Source organism: Littorina saxatilis, linkage group LG8, assembly GCF_037325665.1.
Source record: "Littorina saxatilis isolate snail1 linkage group LG8, US_GU_Lsax_2.0, whole genome shotgun sequence".
Taxonomy (NCBI): Eukaryota; Metazoa; Mollusca; class Gastropoda; order Littorinimorpha; family Littorinidae; genus Littorina; species Littorina saxatilis.
Window position 1 is genome coordinate 37,080,057 of NC_090252.1, and position 16,725 is coordinate 37,096,781.

Below are 16,725 nucleotides of genomic sequence, written 5' to 3' on the forward strand. Positions count from 1 at the left end.
CTATCACCTTACAGTATTACATCAACTTTTTGTTTGATCATGAACGTTCAGATTTGTTGCAGTATTATTTGAGGTACTTATTTTGAGATCTTGTGTTTATTGAGAAGCACAGTTAAAATCATTTCAGTATTCTGTGTATGAAGTAAAAAGAGTGTTCTCCGTTTATATCCATAAATTATGCGTAATATGAGCGAGTTTATTCTGAATAACATTCTTAATTTAACTTTGGAAATAAATGTATGTACTCCTCAGCATAAAGAGCATGAGTTAAATTATGTTGTAATTTATTTGTGACTTGAAGTTAAGGAGTATCTATTTATCTGTTCATGTAGTGCTGATACCTGACGCGTGTTTCTTTCAGGCGAGATATTCTTTCGGCTTAGCCGCTCGCGAAGCTAGGAGGCGAGATTGTCTATGAAACGGTTTAATGGCTAGCTACGCAAGAATTAAACACCATTGGTTGATTCCGAAAAGGTTGTCTGCACTGGTCGGTAAAAAACCATGGACAGCCAATCGGATGGGCAGCTGCGTGGCCGCCATGTTTTCTCGCCAAGCGAGCAAGCCCAAAGCTACCTTGCGTTCGAGGCGAGAATTCTAGCGTCACTCGCGGCGAGATGTGCCCAAGAAACGGTACTTCCTTGCCCCACTCGCCAATCTCGCCTATTCTCGCCTGTAAGAAACAGGGGACTGGTAGCCAGATTTTGCTTTCTTTTCTTTTACGTTAATAGATACTTATGCCACGTGAGTAATTTAAAGATGCCTTCCTTCTTCGTGAGAAAGATTGAGTATTCCACAACAGACGTTCCCAGGCTTGTGTTTGATTTAAGAGCCTTTTGTACACATAGCAAATATGTTCAACCTGGCTGCACTGCAAATTGAAATGTGTTCCACTTTAGAATACACTTTTTGTAACCAATCGTGAACACTGTGAGATATACGTACTACATAATTCTACCAGCAAAAGAATCACACATACTAAACACTAAAAAAAAACTTTTATAATGCGTGATACTTTTGCAAAAGGAAAATTTCCGCCGAAACTTTTTTTTTCCGCCGAAAAAGCAAAAGTGTCCGCCGAAAAAATAAATGGGGGAGGCAAAAATGGTTCTAAAAACTGAATTTAATGGCACACTTGGAGCTCAGATGACACCAAATTGCACCATTTGAGTTCTTTGGAGAAACAAAATTCCGGGAGGGCATGCCCCCGGACCCCCCGTAGTAAGGCTAGGCGTTTTGCGCCGTCGACTTTGCTATTAGTATTACTTAAACATTGTCAGCCTTTTTTTACTTGTTTCGATTCCCATGCCTTATCCTTAACATGTAGACAAACTCATCTGATGCAATGACACACTTTGTTTTATTTTGCTCACATAGAATGTCAGTACATTTATGATTTCAACAATCGTGATTTTATTCCCCTCCATTTTGTGTTTCCCTTTAACATTGTTATTAGTTTTGTTTTCAACTGTCGTATCAAATAAACAGGTTTGCTTTTCTCTGTTTATATTAGAGTGAGTCTGATATTATTAACTAATGATTAGTAGACCGTGTAGATTAACACTTTCTATAATATGTTATGTTCTTCTCTCCTAACCCAAACCACAACAACAAGCCGATCTTTGGTCTGATTGTGCCTGCCAACCTCTTATCACCCACTTGTGTGTGTGTGTGTGTGTGTGTGTGTGTGTGTGTGTGTGTGTGTGTGTGTATGTGTGTGTGTTTGTGTGTGTGTGTGTGTGTTTGTGTGTGTGTGTGTGTGTGTGTGTGTGTGTGTGTATGTGTGTGATTGTGTGCGTGCGTGCGTGTGTGTGTGTGTGTGTGTGTGGAATATCTGAAGGTCCAAGTGTACACATACACCCCAGATCATCGGTGACCTGAATAAATCAATTATAGCCCATCGGTAGGGTTTTAATTTGACGAGTGTGGCTATCGCTTAAAATCAAACCTATTGTTGAGTCAATCCTTGAATTTTGATATTTTTTTCGAAACACTACAAAAATCAGACCATTTGATCTACACACGTGCAACTTTGTGGTGTGATTACGTATAAGCTGAAGTTAATGTACACTAAAATATGAAGTAATTTGTTGAACAGATGTAGAAGTTATTTGCATTTTTACGTGTGGCATTTTTCTGAGGGGAGGGGGGGGGTGTCTGACCTGTACATGCACGTGACAAACCCTTCCACCAAGTCACTTTGACAGCTCTGTTCGCAAAATTGGCTTGGCTTGTCGCAAGCCAACACAATGCGACAAATGATCTGTTCGTTGTGCAGTATACGCATTTGCATGAAGTCTGTCCGATATCTTGCGTATACCTTTGCTTCTCATACGCTATCCTGTCTTCTGCGTCCAAACCACCACGCAGTGATTATAATCACTGCAAAAATTGCTGTGCTGCACTGTACTATTCACCTGTTGATATAATACATTTCAATGCGCACTCATGAAAACAGCTCGGCTCACAATCTCCGATCTGACCAGGTTTTACACAGAAAAAGACAATTCAATCACTTGGTCACATCTCAAAAATCAACACTCTGACTGCTTGATGAAGTAAGTTGGACTTTTTGTTTATACAAAATTTATTCATACAAAAATGACACACTGTGCACACTGAAGGTCTAGGCTGTTCATGTTTGGTATGTGACCAAGTGGATGGATGGTTTCATCGCATCGGAGACGGTGAGCGGAACTGTTTATACAGGAAGGGGTGTGCCATTAACCTTTTTCCAAACCCCTGTGCAACCTACGCTCACACTTTCCAGCTGGTAATATTATATGCACGTATAGTGGTCCTTATTCTTCTTCGTTCATGGGCTTAGACTCCCACGTACACTCGTGTTTTTGCACGAGTGGAATTTTTCGTGTATGACCGTTTTTACCCCGCCATTTAGGCAGCCATACGCCGCTTTCGGAGGAAGCATGCTGGGTATTTTCGTGTTTCTGTAACCCACCGAACTCTGACATGGATTACAGGATCTTTTCCGTGCGCACTTGTAGTCCTTATTCTCAATCCCCAGCCCCGCGAGTTGCACTGTCCACTTTCTTTTACAATACCTGGCGACGGTAGCTGTCCCATGCAAACAAACAAAAAAGCTCTGAGAGGTTGTTTAAGCTCTAAACTGTCCCATGCAAACAAAAAATAGCTCCGAGAGGTTGTTTCATCTGTAAGCTGTCTCATGAGAAACAAAGCTCTGAGAGGTTGTTTCAGCTCTAAGCTGCTCCGTGCAATTAAAAGCTCTGAGAGGTTGTTTCAACTGTAAGCTGTCTCGTGCACAAACAACTCTGATATGTTGTTTCAGCTCTAAGCTGCCCCATGCAAAAAAGCTCTGAGATGGGTTTTTTCAGCTCTAAGCTGCTCCATGCGATAAAAAGCTCTGAGAGGTTGTTTCAGCTCTAAGCTGTCCCATGCAAAACAAAGCTCTGAGAGGTTGTTTCAGCTCTAAGCTGTCCCATGCAAAACAAAGCTCTGAGAGGTTGTTTCAGCTCTAAGCTGTCCCATGCAAAACAAAGCTCTGAGAGGTTGTTTCAGCTCTAAGCTGTCCCATGCAAAAATAAACTCAAAGCTGTCCCATGCAAAACAAAGCTCTGAGAGGTTGTTTCAGCTCTAAGCTGTCCCATGCAAAAAAAAGCTCTAAGCTGTCCCATGCAAAACAAAGCTCTGAGAAGTTGTTTCAGCTCTAAGCTGTCCCTTGCAAATAACGTTCTAAGCTGTCCCATGCAAAGCAAAGCTCTGAGAGGTTGTTTCAGCTCTAAGCTGTCCCATGCAAAAAAAATCTCTAAGCTGTCCCATGCAAAACAAAGCTCTGAGAGGTTATTTCGGCTTAAAGCTGTTCTATGCGATAAGAAGCTCTGAGAGGTTGTTTCAGCTCTCTCTCTCTCTCTCTCTCTCTCTCTCTCTCTCTCTCTCTCTCTCTCTCTCTCTCTCTCTCTCTCTCTCTCTCTCTCTCTCTCTCTCTCTCTGATTATCACAGAACAGATTTCAGAACCTCATTTTCTTTATTTATTCTGTGAGGCAAAGTGCCATTTGCAATTTCAAAAACAAAACAAAATGGAACAATAAAAACATTGCATACAAAGTGTCAAATCTATGCCAATAAACACAGAACGTCTGAATAATGTAGAAAGACATAATTATCAAGACGGACACAAAACGCACATTAATCAAATTGTATTCGTGTGTGTGTGCCAGAGAGAGAGACAGGGGGGGTGGGGTGTTTAACTGCCAGGTACACATACGGATAGACAAAACAGACGGACAGGCAGAATTATAGAGACCAACAAACAGAGAGAGTGAGGAGGGGGATGGGGGCAAGCGGACAAATGGAGAGACAGAAAGAGATAGATGTAGACACAGAGAGAGAAACAGACAGACAGACAGACAGACAGACAGATAGACCAACAGTGCGGGCACCATACCTTTCAAGTGTCATGTGTACAATAAGTCATTTGCACATAAACGCGGTTGGGGAAACAAAGATGCGTGTCTGGGTGGTTTGTCTGAAACACGCGGGGACACAGACAGATCAACAGACATAGACATAGAGACAGTGAGGGTCGAGACGGGTAGTCGGACGAACCAGCAGACAGACTGAGACAGACAGAGACACAGAAAAGACAGACACAGAGAAGGCAGACAAGAGACAGAACAATACACTTCTTATCCTCAAAGTCAAACGTCAAACTTTATGTGACAATACTTCGGATAGTTAGACGCATTCTTCCTCTTCGATTTCGCTTCATTCTACGCAGTCTGGCGATTCTCCAGGCTGGCCGAGACCCGTTTCGTCACCATTTTTCTCCTGTGCGTTACCAGGACCGGAAGGGGAGGGGGAGGGGGAGGGGGCAGGGGAAGCTGAAGAAGGGGTGGAGGCTCCAGGGGCTCTGGTAGGCGAGGGAGCAGAGGGGGAGGTTTCAGGAAGAGGGGGAGGTTTCAGGAAGAGTGGGAGGGTTAGCGGGAGAGGAAAGCGGAGGTATGGGGGAGTCTGATTCTGTTTTCTTCTTCCTGAACTCCAGAACGAGACCAACTATGACGGTGATAACTATAAGACTAACAGTGATACCGATACCGACACCAAACCCATCTAGTGTGGCTCTCTGGTCTGGGTTGCCCTGTTTTTTTGTGGTGGTGTTTTTGTGTTGTGCTGGTGTCACTGGTGTTACTTCTGGGGTCCCTGCATTCCTTGCGAAGATCCTGTAGTTTTCGTGGACTCCGCGGTCTGTTTTCGCTGTGGTTTCCGTGACTGGTAGGTTTCCACTTCCTGTTAAGACACAATCGTTTGTTGGAGACTTTTATTTTTTGTATTAGAATCAGCCAGGCAACTCTATTGGATGTTTAAACCATTACTTTCAGTTTAGGTGATCAATTTGTGACTCAGAGTTTTACACACACACACACACACACACACACACACACACACACACACATACACACACAAACGCGCGCACACTTTTTGTTTGTTTGTTTGTTTGCTTAACGCCCAGCCGACCACGAAGGGCCTTATCAGGGCGGTGCTGCTTTGACATATATAACGTGCGCCACACACAAGACAGAAGTCGCAGCACAGCCTTCATGTCTCACCCAGTCACATTATTCTGACACCGGACCAACCAGTCCTAGCACGAACCCCATAATGCCAGACGCCAGGCGGAGCAGCCACTAGATTGCCAATTTTAAAGTCTTAGGTATGACCCGGCCGGGGTTCGAACCCACGACCTCCCGATCACGGAGCGGACGCCTTACCACTAGGCCAACCGTGCCGGTCCGCGCACACTTATCATCTCTCTCTCACATTCTCTGAGTTCTGAGTTCTCTCTCTCTCTCTCTCTCTCTCTCTCTCTCTCTCTGTGCTCTCTCTCTCTCTCTCTCTCTCTCTCTCTCTCTCTCTCTGTGCTCTCTCTCTGTCTCTGTCTCTGTCTCTGTCTCTCTCTCTGTCTCTCTCTCTCTCTCTCTCTCACACACACACACACACTGAGAAAGAGAGACAGAAACATAGACAGAGAGAGTGACTAAAATAGACAGACATACAGACACGCAGCGACAGAGACAGATAGTATCAATACCTTTGAAGAGAACAAAAAAATTTTTAAACAAGAAGAGCAAACGCTCGATCGAGTCACTTTCGCAGTTCTGAATATTATATGAGGCATCAGATGGACAGGAAGAAATTGCTATTCACAACACAATGAGTCACGTTCACATAAAATTTGAGCCCGGTCACTTTTATAGTTTCCGAGAAAAGCCCAACGTTAAGTTGTGTGTTGCCGAACAGAAAAGGCTAGTTATCTCCCTTGTTTTTCTGATAACGTTCGTAAAAGGCTACAGATGTAAATACTTTGATGTAAAGAATAATCCTACAAAGTTTCAATCACATCCGATGAACTTTGTCAAAGATATAAAATGTCTAATTTTTCCTTTGACGCTGACCTGTGACCTTGAAAAAGGTCAAAGGTCAACGAAACCATCGTTAAAGTGTAGAGGTCATTGGAGGTCACGACTAAACAAAATATGAGCCCGATCGCTTTGATAGTTTCCGAGAAAAGTCAAACGTTAAGGTGGTGTCTACGGACGGCCGGCTGGCCGGCTGGACGGACGGCCGGCCGGCCGGCCGGACAGACTAACACTGACCGATTACATAGAGTCACTTTTTCTCAAGTGACTCAAAAAAGGCTTTGAAATGACGCCTTTGGTTGAAATGCTCGGACTTACCTAGGCCAGAAATCGCAATCACTGGAAAAGTGAGGAAGACGTGGACTGCCATGACCCTTTTCTTGCAATTCAGGATCTCAAGTTTAGAATCAAACGTAGCCTCACCAACGAACCCTCTGCGAAGAGCATCAGTCGAGTTGGATTACACAAGTTTTAGTTCTAAACATGTAACGTCTCCACAAAAGCATGGATACCTCGACTGTATCAGTGGTCGAAGTAAGAGTGCTGACGTAACATGTAAAATGACGCTTGCGATGTCAATTCACGACTTTCAGCATGGTTTGGAATTGTGGCATGCTGGTCGTCGTTATTAGTCTCGACTAGCGCATGTTTACAAACGATTAATAAGATACGACACCGATACTTGCATAGCTAAGCCTGGCGAGATTGTATTCCCGACTTTGCATGACCCCCGTGACCCAGCATAATGACCAGGCCCAAGGTGAATGTTTGTTGCAGGACAATGAACTTCCATTCAAAAAACACGTGGACAAAACACATGGACATTCTTAAATAAACTGCTTTATATAAATACAACGACACATTTCTGACAGGAATTTCTTGTGATGAGTCTAAGAGCGAACTTAGTCAAAAGAGGCTTGGGTTTTTAGAATATTGAATAAAATAGGTTGGTCACTTCGGGATCGTCTTGGGTTTCTGGCAAATCTCCAGGCTGGCCGAGACCTGTTTCGTCACCCCTTTTCTCCTGGGCGTTACCGGGACCGGAAGGGGAGGGGGAGGGGGCAGGCGAAGCTGAACCAGGAGAGGCGGCTTCAGGTGGAATGGGAGAGCAGTTAGCAGGAGAGGAAAAGTTAGCAGGAGATGAAAAGGGAGGGACGGGGGAGTCTTCGGTTACGCCCTGTGACTCTCTTCTCTTCTTCCGGAACTCCAGAAAGAAGCCAACTATGAATGTGAGAACTATGAGACCAACAGTGATACCGACACCAAACCCATCTGGTGTGGCTCTCCGGTCGGGGTTGCGCTGTTTTTTTATTATGGTGTTGTTTTCGTGTTGTGCTGGTGTCACTGGTGTTACTTCTGGGGTTCCTGCATCCCTTGCTAAGATCCTGTAGTTTTTGTGGACGCCGCGGTCTGTTTTCGTTGTGGTTTCGAATTCCGTGACTGGTAGGTCTCCGCTTCCTGTTAAGACACAGCCGTTTGTTGAACAATTATTTTCATACTAGCAGTTAAGCCCGGGGGTGTAAGCGGAGCCCTAACGCGTTTTAAAACGCTCGCTATCCAATTATTATCAGCGTTACCTCCCTTGTTTGGATACAAACACAAAGTAAGAGTAAACCTCCCTTAGCTTCTAGAAATTTCCGGAACTGTCCATTTAGTTTTTCTTAACTACATTTCTTCCCCTCACAGGAGCCATACAGAGTCTCTAATACCACTGGCATTATGCGTGCTTGCTACATGTGAACGGCAGACATTGAACTGGCCTTGCATTATATAGGCTGTATTCAATAAAGAGGAGGTCCATAATCACGCCGTGGATCGTGTAACTCTGCATTTGCGCCACCGCAACTTTTTATCGCTTCACGCCGACGAAGAGGCAAGCTGCGAGGTAGGTCTCTCGAATGATAAATTAAATTGTTAGAATGCTAGGCACTCAGCATGTTCTCAAGTGTTGCATTTCACATACTTATATCCTTAGCTATATTTCTGTATATATTTTTGATGCTTTGATGGCCCTGGTGATCGTGACGATCTGTTTTTCTTCTCGTTTCCCCATGTTTTGGGCATATTTTCAGTTTCTGCGTCAAATGCAACAAAACGGAGATTACTGGTTATTCATGGACATGTTCACTGATAACTTTAATGTTTTATGAATCTCCACGTGTAGTTTCTCTGTATATAGTTCCATATATACTTTGCAAGAAGCAGATAAAAAAAAAAGTGTCAACAACTCTCTGTAATTCGCCACCGCATCAATTCAATGTTAGATGTAACTCGCCACCGCACTTTTTGTTATTCGCCACCGCACTACGCAAATTGTAATTTCCAAACGCATCAACATCGTGGAGGCATGTAAACCTTTATTTTTGTCACAAAACTGACAGGAATTGATAGGAGCATTTTAACTTTAGTGCTGCAAGTTTTAAACTCAGGGGCGTGGCGTGATCTTGCCTATGCAAAGGATTTAAAGGCACCATGAGTTGACAAATCAAACTGTAGTATTTCTTCTTCTTCTTCTTCTTCTTCTTCTTCTTCTTCTTCTTCTTCTTCTTCTGTATGAAAAGTATGCTTATCTGTACTTGAGTGTATAACCCACATGTACTGGAATGTGCTTATATATATAATTATATATATATACTAGAAGTCAGGCCCGGCTTCGCCCGGGTGTTTCTGCTCTCCCCTCTCTCAGAAACCTCTCGAATCTTATTCCAATGTGGATAAGAAAAATGACAGTGTGAGCTCATACATTTGGATGTATAGGCAAGGCAAGTTTCTATTTGGTTCAACGTGTTCTTTTTTCTTCAGACGATTTAATTCAGACAATACATGACAAATTATACAAACAATACAGATTGGAGTACAAAACAGTCAAAATCATTGATAGTAACAGAAACAATGTTGTATGAAAATATGGCAGTGCATAGTATAAGCATATTATCATTCCACCAAAATTGTGTACGATGCCCATTTCTTTATGTATTTATCATACTCAAACTCGTTTCTAAACATGTACTTGTCATTGTCAATAATATGTTTCAGTTCTTGTAAAAATTGTTGCAGTTTTGGTTTAGTTTTCAATATTCTGTTCCTGTATATAAAAAAATTTGCAGACAATAAAATATGATTAAAACCTATGTCCGTATGTGTCTTGTTGTCATGTCCAAATAAAACAAGAGAAGAATTTAAACAAAGTCTTGTGCAATTTGTGCATTTATCTTTCAAAAGTTGTACAAGAGATTTCCAAAAAGCTTGGGCGTGAACACAGTCCCACAGATAATGAAAAATTGTATCTCTTTGCTGTAAACAAAAATTACACAGGTCACTCGACAATACTCGCATGCTTTTTAAAGTGGAATTGGTGACTAGAATCCGATAGTTTATTTTCATTTGGAACCATCGTAATTTTATTTCTTTGATTTTTTTGGTCAACTCAAACACTCTTTTCCATTCAATTTCAGTTTCCCAAAACGTCTCCCACTTTTGGCATGCTTTCAGTACGGGAGCAGTACCCGTAAAAATATCATAAAAAGTTCTAGCACCCTTGGGAGCTTTAACAATCAAACCATACGCTTTTATCTCTGGGAGATGATCTAAGCTCTCAAATGTAATACCTTTTTTTACACATACAACTTTTTACAGAGCTGACACACCCAAAAAAATCTAAAAATGAAACATCAACGTTATATTTTGCACAAAACTCCTCCAGACTCAGAAAAATTCCATCTTCCTTTAACAGATTCTTCAGCCGTGTTTACTTCAACTTTATCGTAAAAACAACGATATGAATCAAAGACATTCTTCCAAAATCTATTTACTTTGTGATTACTTGTTTTCAGGACTAAAGGACCATAGTCCTTAACCATATCAACTTCAGGACAAATACCTTGTAAAATTCTTTTCCACTTTTGTACATAACAAGAAGATTGCATCTTTTTAAATCAAGTTAATTTTAAGGATTTTACGTAACTTTCAATATGAGGAATACAAATACCTCCTTCTTGAATACTATGTATTGCTATTGTTCTTTTTACTTTATCTTTCTTCCCATCCCATACAAAATGATAGCACATTTTCTGAAGCTGTTCAACCATTTGGTCAGGTGGATTTGGAAGCATTATCCACAAGTACACAAGTTTGGATAAAATGAGCGATTTTAGTACTGCAACTCTGCCCAAAGGCGTACATGAGCGTTTCATCCATGTATTAAACAATTTCTTTGTTTCGTTAAATTTATCAGTTAGATTCAGTTCTGCCATTTTCTGTAAATCACTGGTGAACCAAAGTCCAAGGAATTTTAACTGAGAGGGATTCCACGACATGTGCGAATTTGGTAAAAACTGAACTTGGCTGATTTGTTTACCCCTTCTCACACCCACTGTAGTTACCGTCTGATAAAAGCACGCATACCTCATGAGTGAGCGCGTCATACCTTTTTGAACAGGGGAGAGAAATCTGTAAATTCTCGTGATCTTTCACTGAGGCGATCGTTTCGTAAACATTATTCGCGATGATCTGGAAGGCAGGGAGGGGGAGCAGGGGGCAGGGTTAGTGTGTGTGTGTGTGTGTGTGTGTGTGTGGGGGGGGGGGGGTGGCGGGATGAGTAGCGGGCGGGGGGTAACCCTTCAGAATGACACGGTATACTGGTTTGATGAGAGTTACCTCCCTTCCGTGGGTGACAAACCATGACTTACCTCCCTTGCACTATATAGACTGTATTGATAGATGGGGAGGGTAATTATCCGAGGAAGAAAACAATGTCTGGAGAAACTAAAACCCAGGTGCACATTTGTGGGTCCAGGGCAGTGTGCATGCAAAATATCTTGTGCTTATCTTTTGCCATCTCTGAGGTATGGCGACCACAGACAGACAGACACACACACACACACACACACACACACACACACACACACAGACAGACAGACACTCTCTTTTATTTATATGTATAGATATGACCCCCCCCAAAAAAAATCCCTGGGACTATGAGATTCAAGAGGTTTAGGGTATGATGACATCAATAGGAAATATAACAGTGCCTACCGTAAGAGTGAAAAAATACTATATTTACAAGTGGGAAATGCATCGATGACTGCTAGTGATGATCTGAACAGATTACGCAGCAAAATAAAGACACATCAGAACATGAAGACCAACGTTTTCACCAATGAGATTTCACTTCTAGGAAGGCACGCTGATGAAAAGTTTGTCCTCATGTTCTCTTATGCATTCATTTACATTCGGAAGATTGACTACACATACAAGAATGTACAAAAACGTTCCGCATTCCGTATCCCGTCAGAAAAGTTATTGTACAAGCAAATGTGATTGAAGAGCGCAGCGATTCTTGCCATTCTAGCAATAAACACTCAGTGGCTGAAATCACTAAGTTTGACAATATGGAACCTACCTCTTCCTGTTTGATTTGCGGTCACTTGAGTCTGAAACTGGGCCTGGAACGCTCCTGTTACAAACATTGTGGAGCCAAACACCACATAACTCTAAAATTCTTAAGCTTCGTTGGTGTTTATGTGTGTGAAATAATTCTAAAATTCAGTCATTCCTATTACCAGTGACATCACAAAAGCTCATCAGTTTGACGCTGGAAGAGAAAAGAACGCCTCTGACAGACGTGACGTTTTTCGGGAAAGAAGAATGACGAAGAGTGTGGGAGTGAAACGCCGCCAGGTGCGTCTCAGAAACGTGTTCTACAAAAGCTGAACTATACACTGAACTGAACAACTCCAAATCAATATTTTCAATTGGAAGTGACAGAATCACTGAACTCTTCAACATAATTATTATGCAATTCATTAGACAGTTGCGGTGGCGAATAACATCCAAGACGTGAAATTGCGGTGGCGAATTACACCAAGCATCGGTGGCGTATAACATGAAGTCTAATTGTTTGTGTTTTCTTTTGCCGCGTGCGTCACCCAAAGACAAAATTGTGCAACAGCATTCATCAAGAATACTAAAGGACATGTTTAGCTCACAGGATATCATCACGGGAAAGCATCAACTAGTGCTGTTTCGTTGAAGTTACGAAGGAAGGGACAAATCGTGCAATTTCAGCTACAATTCCAGCAGAAATCGGACTTCTGAACTGCCGAAACCTGACATTTCGACTAAAAAAGCACGTACCTTAGACCTTGAGTATATACTTCTTTAAAATGTACTAATGAAGAATCTAGATGATGCCTGAAAGTCCTACACATTTTCATTTTCTGTGAGAGACCTACCTTGCAGCTTGCCTCTTCGTCGGCGTGAAGCGATAAAAAGTTGCGGTGGCGCAAATGCAGAGTTACACGATCCACGGCGTGATAATCTGAGAAAGGAAACAATGACTCAAGAAACTAAAACCCAGGTGCACATCTGCGGCTCCTAGGCAGTGTGCATGGACACTATTTTGTTCCTGCCCTTTGCCATCCTGGAGGCATGGCGACCAGACAGACAGACACGCACACACGACTTACATCCAGCACACACAAACGCGCACATACTCATTCTCACACACACACACACACACACACACACACACACACACACACACACACACACACACACAACACACACACACACACACACACACACACACACACAAACGCACATACACACATTCTCTCTCTCTCACTCACACACACACACACACACACACACACACTCACATACACACACACACTCACACGCACACACACACACACACTAATTCACACACACACACATACGCACACACACACACACAAGCACACACGCACAAGCACACACGCACAAGCACGCACGCACAATCACAAAGCGCACACACTCATCAACAAATACACAAACACACAGACACACTCGGCCTTTTTTTCTCAAAAATCTCACGCGCAAGTGTGTGAGAACTTTAAAGACAGTCTGCTGGTCGATGTGAATGCGTGATGTATTGTGTAAAAAATTCCATCTCACACGGCATAAATAGATCCCTGCGCCTTGAGTCCGAATCTGGAGATACGCGCGCGATATAAGACTTCATAATTATAACATAACCGAGAGACAGACAGACACGCAGACAGACAGAAACAGAATTACTGAGAAAGAGAGACAGTAATATAGACAGAGAGAGTGACTGAGTTAGACATACAGACAGACACGCAGCGACAGAGACAGAACGTATTAATACCTTTGAAGATAAAAACAATGAAATAAAACATGTAATAATGGCTTTGAAATGACGCCTTTGGTTAAAATGCTTGAACTTACCCAAGCCTGACAACGCAATCACTAGAAAAATGAGAAAGGCGGGGACTGCCATGAACCTTTTCTTGCTATTCCGGATCTCACGTTTAGAATCAAAAGTAACCTTACAAACGACTCCACCGAAAAGAGCGTCTGTCTAGTTTCAAAATGTTTAGTTCTAAACATGTCTCCCCAGTAGCATGGAAAATACCTCCACTGTATCAGTGGTCAAGGAGTGCTGACGTAACATGTAAAATGACGCTTGTGACGTCAATTCACGACTTTCTGCATGGTTTGGAATTGTGCGCATGGTGGCCGTCGATATTCGCCTCGGCTAGCGCATGTTTACAAACAATTAATAAGATACGACACCGATACATGCATAGCTAAGCCTGACGATGATTTCACCAGTATTTTTCCTCTGGTGATAAATAACTAAGTCACCGAGACAGACTTCATTCTCGACATTCTTTGTCATTTCCTCGGGATACATTCATTATGAGTGACAGAAAATTTACGTGACGCCATTTTTCTTTTCTTCACTTATGACGTCCTCTTGGACTTGACTTCGATTTTGATGCAGGAAATTTCATTCCGCATTTTAGATGGGAGGGTCAACAAGAGACGTCATGGTTTGTTCAATCGATGTATCTCATTAAAGTTACTGTGCTTGTCACTTCAAGGTGCACGGTGCCACAAGGGCTTTCTTAAAACATGTTATGTGGGTGCATTTTGACATGCCGCACTGCCTTAATTAATTAGCCTCAGAAAGTGATCACAGAAAAACCAGTGTTAGGCTTAACTACATTTTGGGGGCGGAAGATGCGAACTGACAAACCGCATACAATTGTGTTTGGCTGGCAACACTAAAGCCGGGTATGGGTAGTCATCCGTGAAATAGTTCATAGTTGTGTAAATGTTTTGACTGTTTATTTATTTCCCTATCTGCGACAAAAAGATCAGGTCGTTGCTTCAACAGTGCCTTGAACGGAGCAGCATCTTAGGGATATGGAGTGCAGTTCTTGCATGAGTGAAAAAAATTTTAAAGGCCTACTCCGCCTCGAAAAAACTGTTTGCCTTATCGTCTCAGATCTGGTCAGCCTTTTGCATAAGATAAGACCATCCGTCCACTTGGTCATATACCAAACATGATCAGCCAGGGTGCTCTCTGTGACCAGTGTTTTGGGGTGTTTTTTCTCAAGAAATAATGTTGTAAAAGGAACTGCATGGTGTCATTTTCGGAAATTAATTCATCAAAAAAGTCCAACTCACCACAGCACGCAGTCACTGTGTTGATTGTTGGTAGGTGACCAAGTGGAGAGATGGCCTTATCCCATCAGTGTGAATGATGAGCCTGGCCAGATCTGAGACAGTGAGGTTTACTGTTTTCACGAGGCGGAGTGGGCCTTTAAGGTGAACTTTTCCGAAGGTTTAAAGAGTGCTGAGGCCAGAAATCGCAAATTAAATATTGCTTTAAAGGCCCAGTCTGCCTCAAATGGTTTACATAACGATTTAAATCTTCTCATGTAAAATCAGTTCTAACCTTATGGTACACACTTGCAATAGCATTACATGACACAGTTCGTTTGAATGTCTATTCAGCTGGCGTAAACCACACACCAGTTTTCGTGGTTTATGTTACCCCTGAGCCATCGTGGACCCGTGTGATCCACTTTCCTTTTTTCTCACAATTTAATCGTCAGTTAGTGATTTCAATGCGACTCGCTGGTATCTGTAATAGCACGTTATTGTGTACCTCTGAATCTAAAACGCAACAAACGGCTGCGAGTCACACGAACTTATCGGCGGCGAATGACTTCAAAAAAGCAAGCGCTATGCAGAAAATTCGTCTGCTACGGGAAACACGACCTTGCGTCACCTGCTTCCGGGCTCCCTTTTTTTCAGACTTTCAAAACTTCGAATTGTACTGATCTTGTCTTGATGAAAAAAGAATTCTTTTATGATTTAAGAATGCCGCTTGTGTAACAAGCTGTCAATTTATTATTTAGATTTTAAAAGTTAGGTCTAGCGCCAAAACTTTGATTTTGATTACAAATGTAATTAAAGTAACTGATTTTGTCCGATTTGTCTCATTGTAAATCCGGCTGGCCACGCAAAAATAAATTCTTTGAAAAATGCTCGCTCTTTACGGAGGGCACCTAGCCTTGTTCTCACGAGTCAAGCGGTGAGTGTTGAAACGAAAGGGTGTTTGTACAGCGTGTAAAAGTCTGACATACAGTGTCTGTGACCAGAAACTGAAACTGATGGTTTACGGGAAGGTGAGTGTGCCTTTAACGTGCTACTGAATTACCAAGATAACAACTGAAACTTCATAATGGGGTATCAGTCTTTACCACAAAAACACTATACTGATGACATTTCTGAGACTCCGAGTATGATATGTAAACAAATCAACAATCATAGGCTGAAGAAGAGTGGCAGTGGAACAATATAGAACACATATAAAAACAAAGTTACTGGGACCGCTTTGCTGGTAAATTGTAAACAAGAACGCTGAGGCGCGATAAACCATTCAGTCTTGAAATCGAAATGATGCACTGAAATACGTCCGGTTCACTCTAACATGCCTTATTGAACAAGGAGAGGAAGAGCGGAGAGCGAGCGAGCGAGCGAGAGAGAGAGAGAGAGAGAGAGAGAAGAGAGAGAGAGAGAGAGAGACACACACACACACACTGCACACACACTCACCGCACACACACAAACACTGACACATCATGAGTACACACCGTGTGACTCAGTGTGACAACTTGAACACACACACACCGCGGCTCACACACACACACACACACACACACACACACACACACACACACACACACACACACACACACACTTGTTCAATGCCTAAGTATATTTTGTCAATTAGTTGTTATTAAAGATAGTGTTGATTACCGGCAGTGCGAATCGCTTTTGGGGTACCCGCAAAGGGAAAATTGACACGTGCAACATCTTATTCTTTGTGAGAAAATTGCGAAAAAGCTTTAAAAACTCTTCTATGAATGAGGCTAAAGGTGCTTTTAGGCTTCAGTGGCTCTAGAGCGGCCGAAAATCGACCATCACAAGGGGCGGATCAGTTCATTTTATGGGGGGGGGGGGGGGGGGGGG

At 42.5% G+C, this 16,725-nt stretch overlaps 1 long non-coding RNA gene across 1 annotated transcript; it reads right to left on the reverse strand.

Annotated features, from left to right (window-relative positions):
* Nucleotides 1–4,219: 4,219 nt before the first annotated feature.
* On the reverse strand, nt 4,220–13,836 carry LOC138973434 (uncharacterized). The gene is made up of 3 exons (XR_011458021.1): nt 13,624–13,836; nt 6,712–7,851; nt 4,220–5,263 (listed from the first exon to the last, which is right to left on the reverse strand). It is a non-coding gene; the product is annotated as an uncharacterized lncRNA (long non-coding RNA).
* Nucleotides 13,837–16,725: the final 2,889 nt, after the last annotated feature.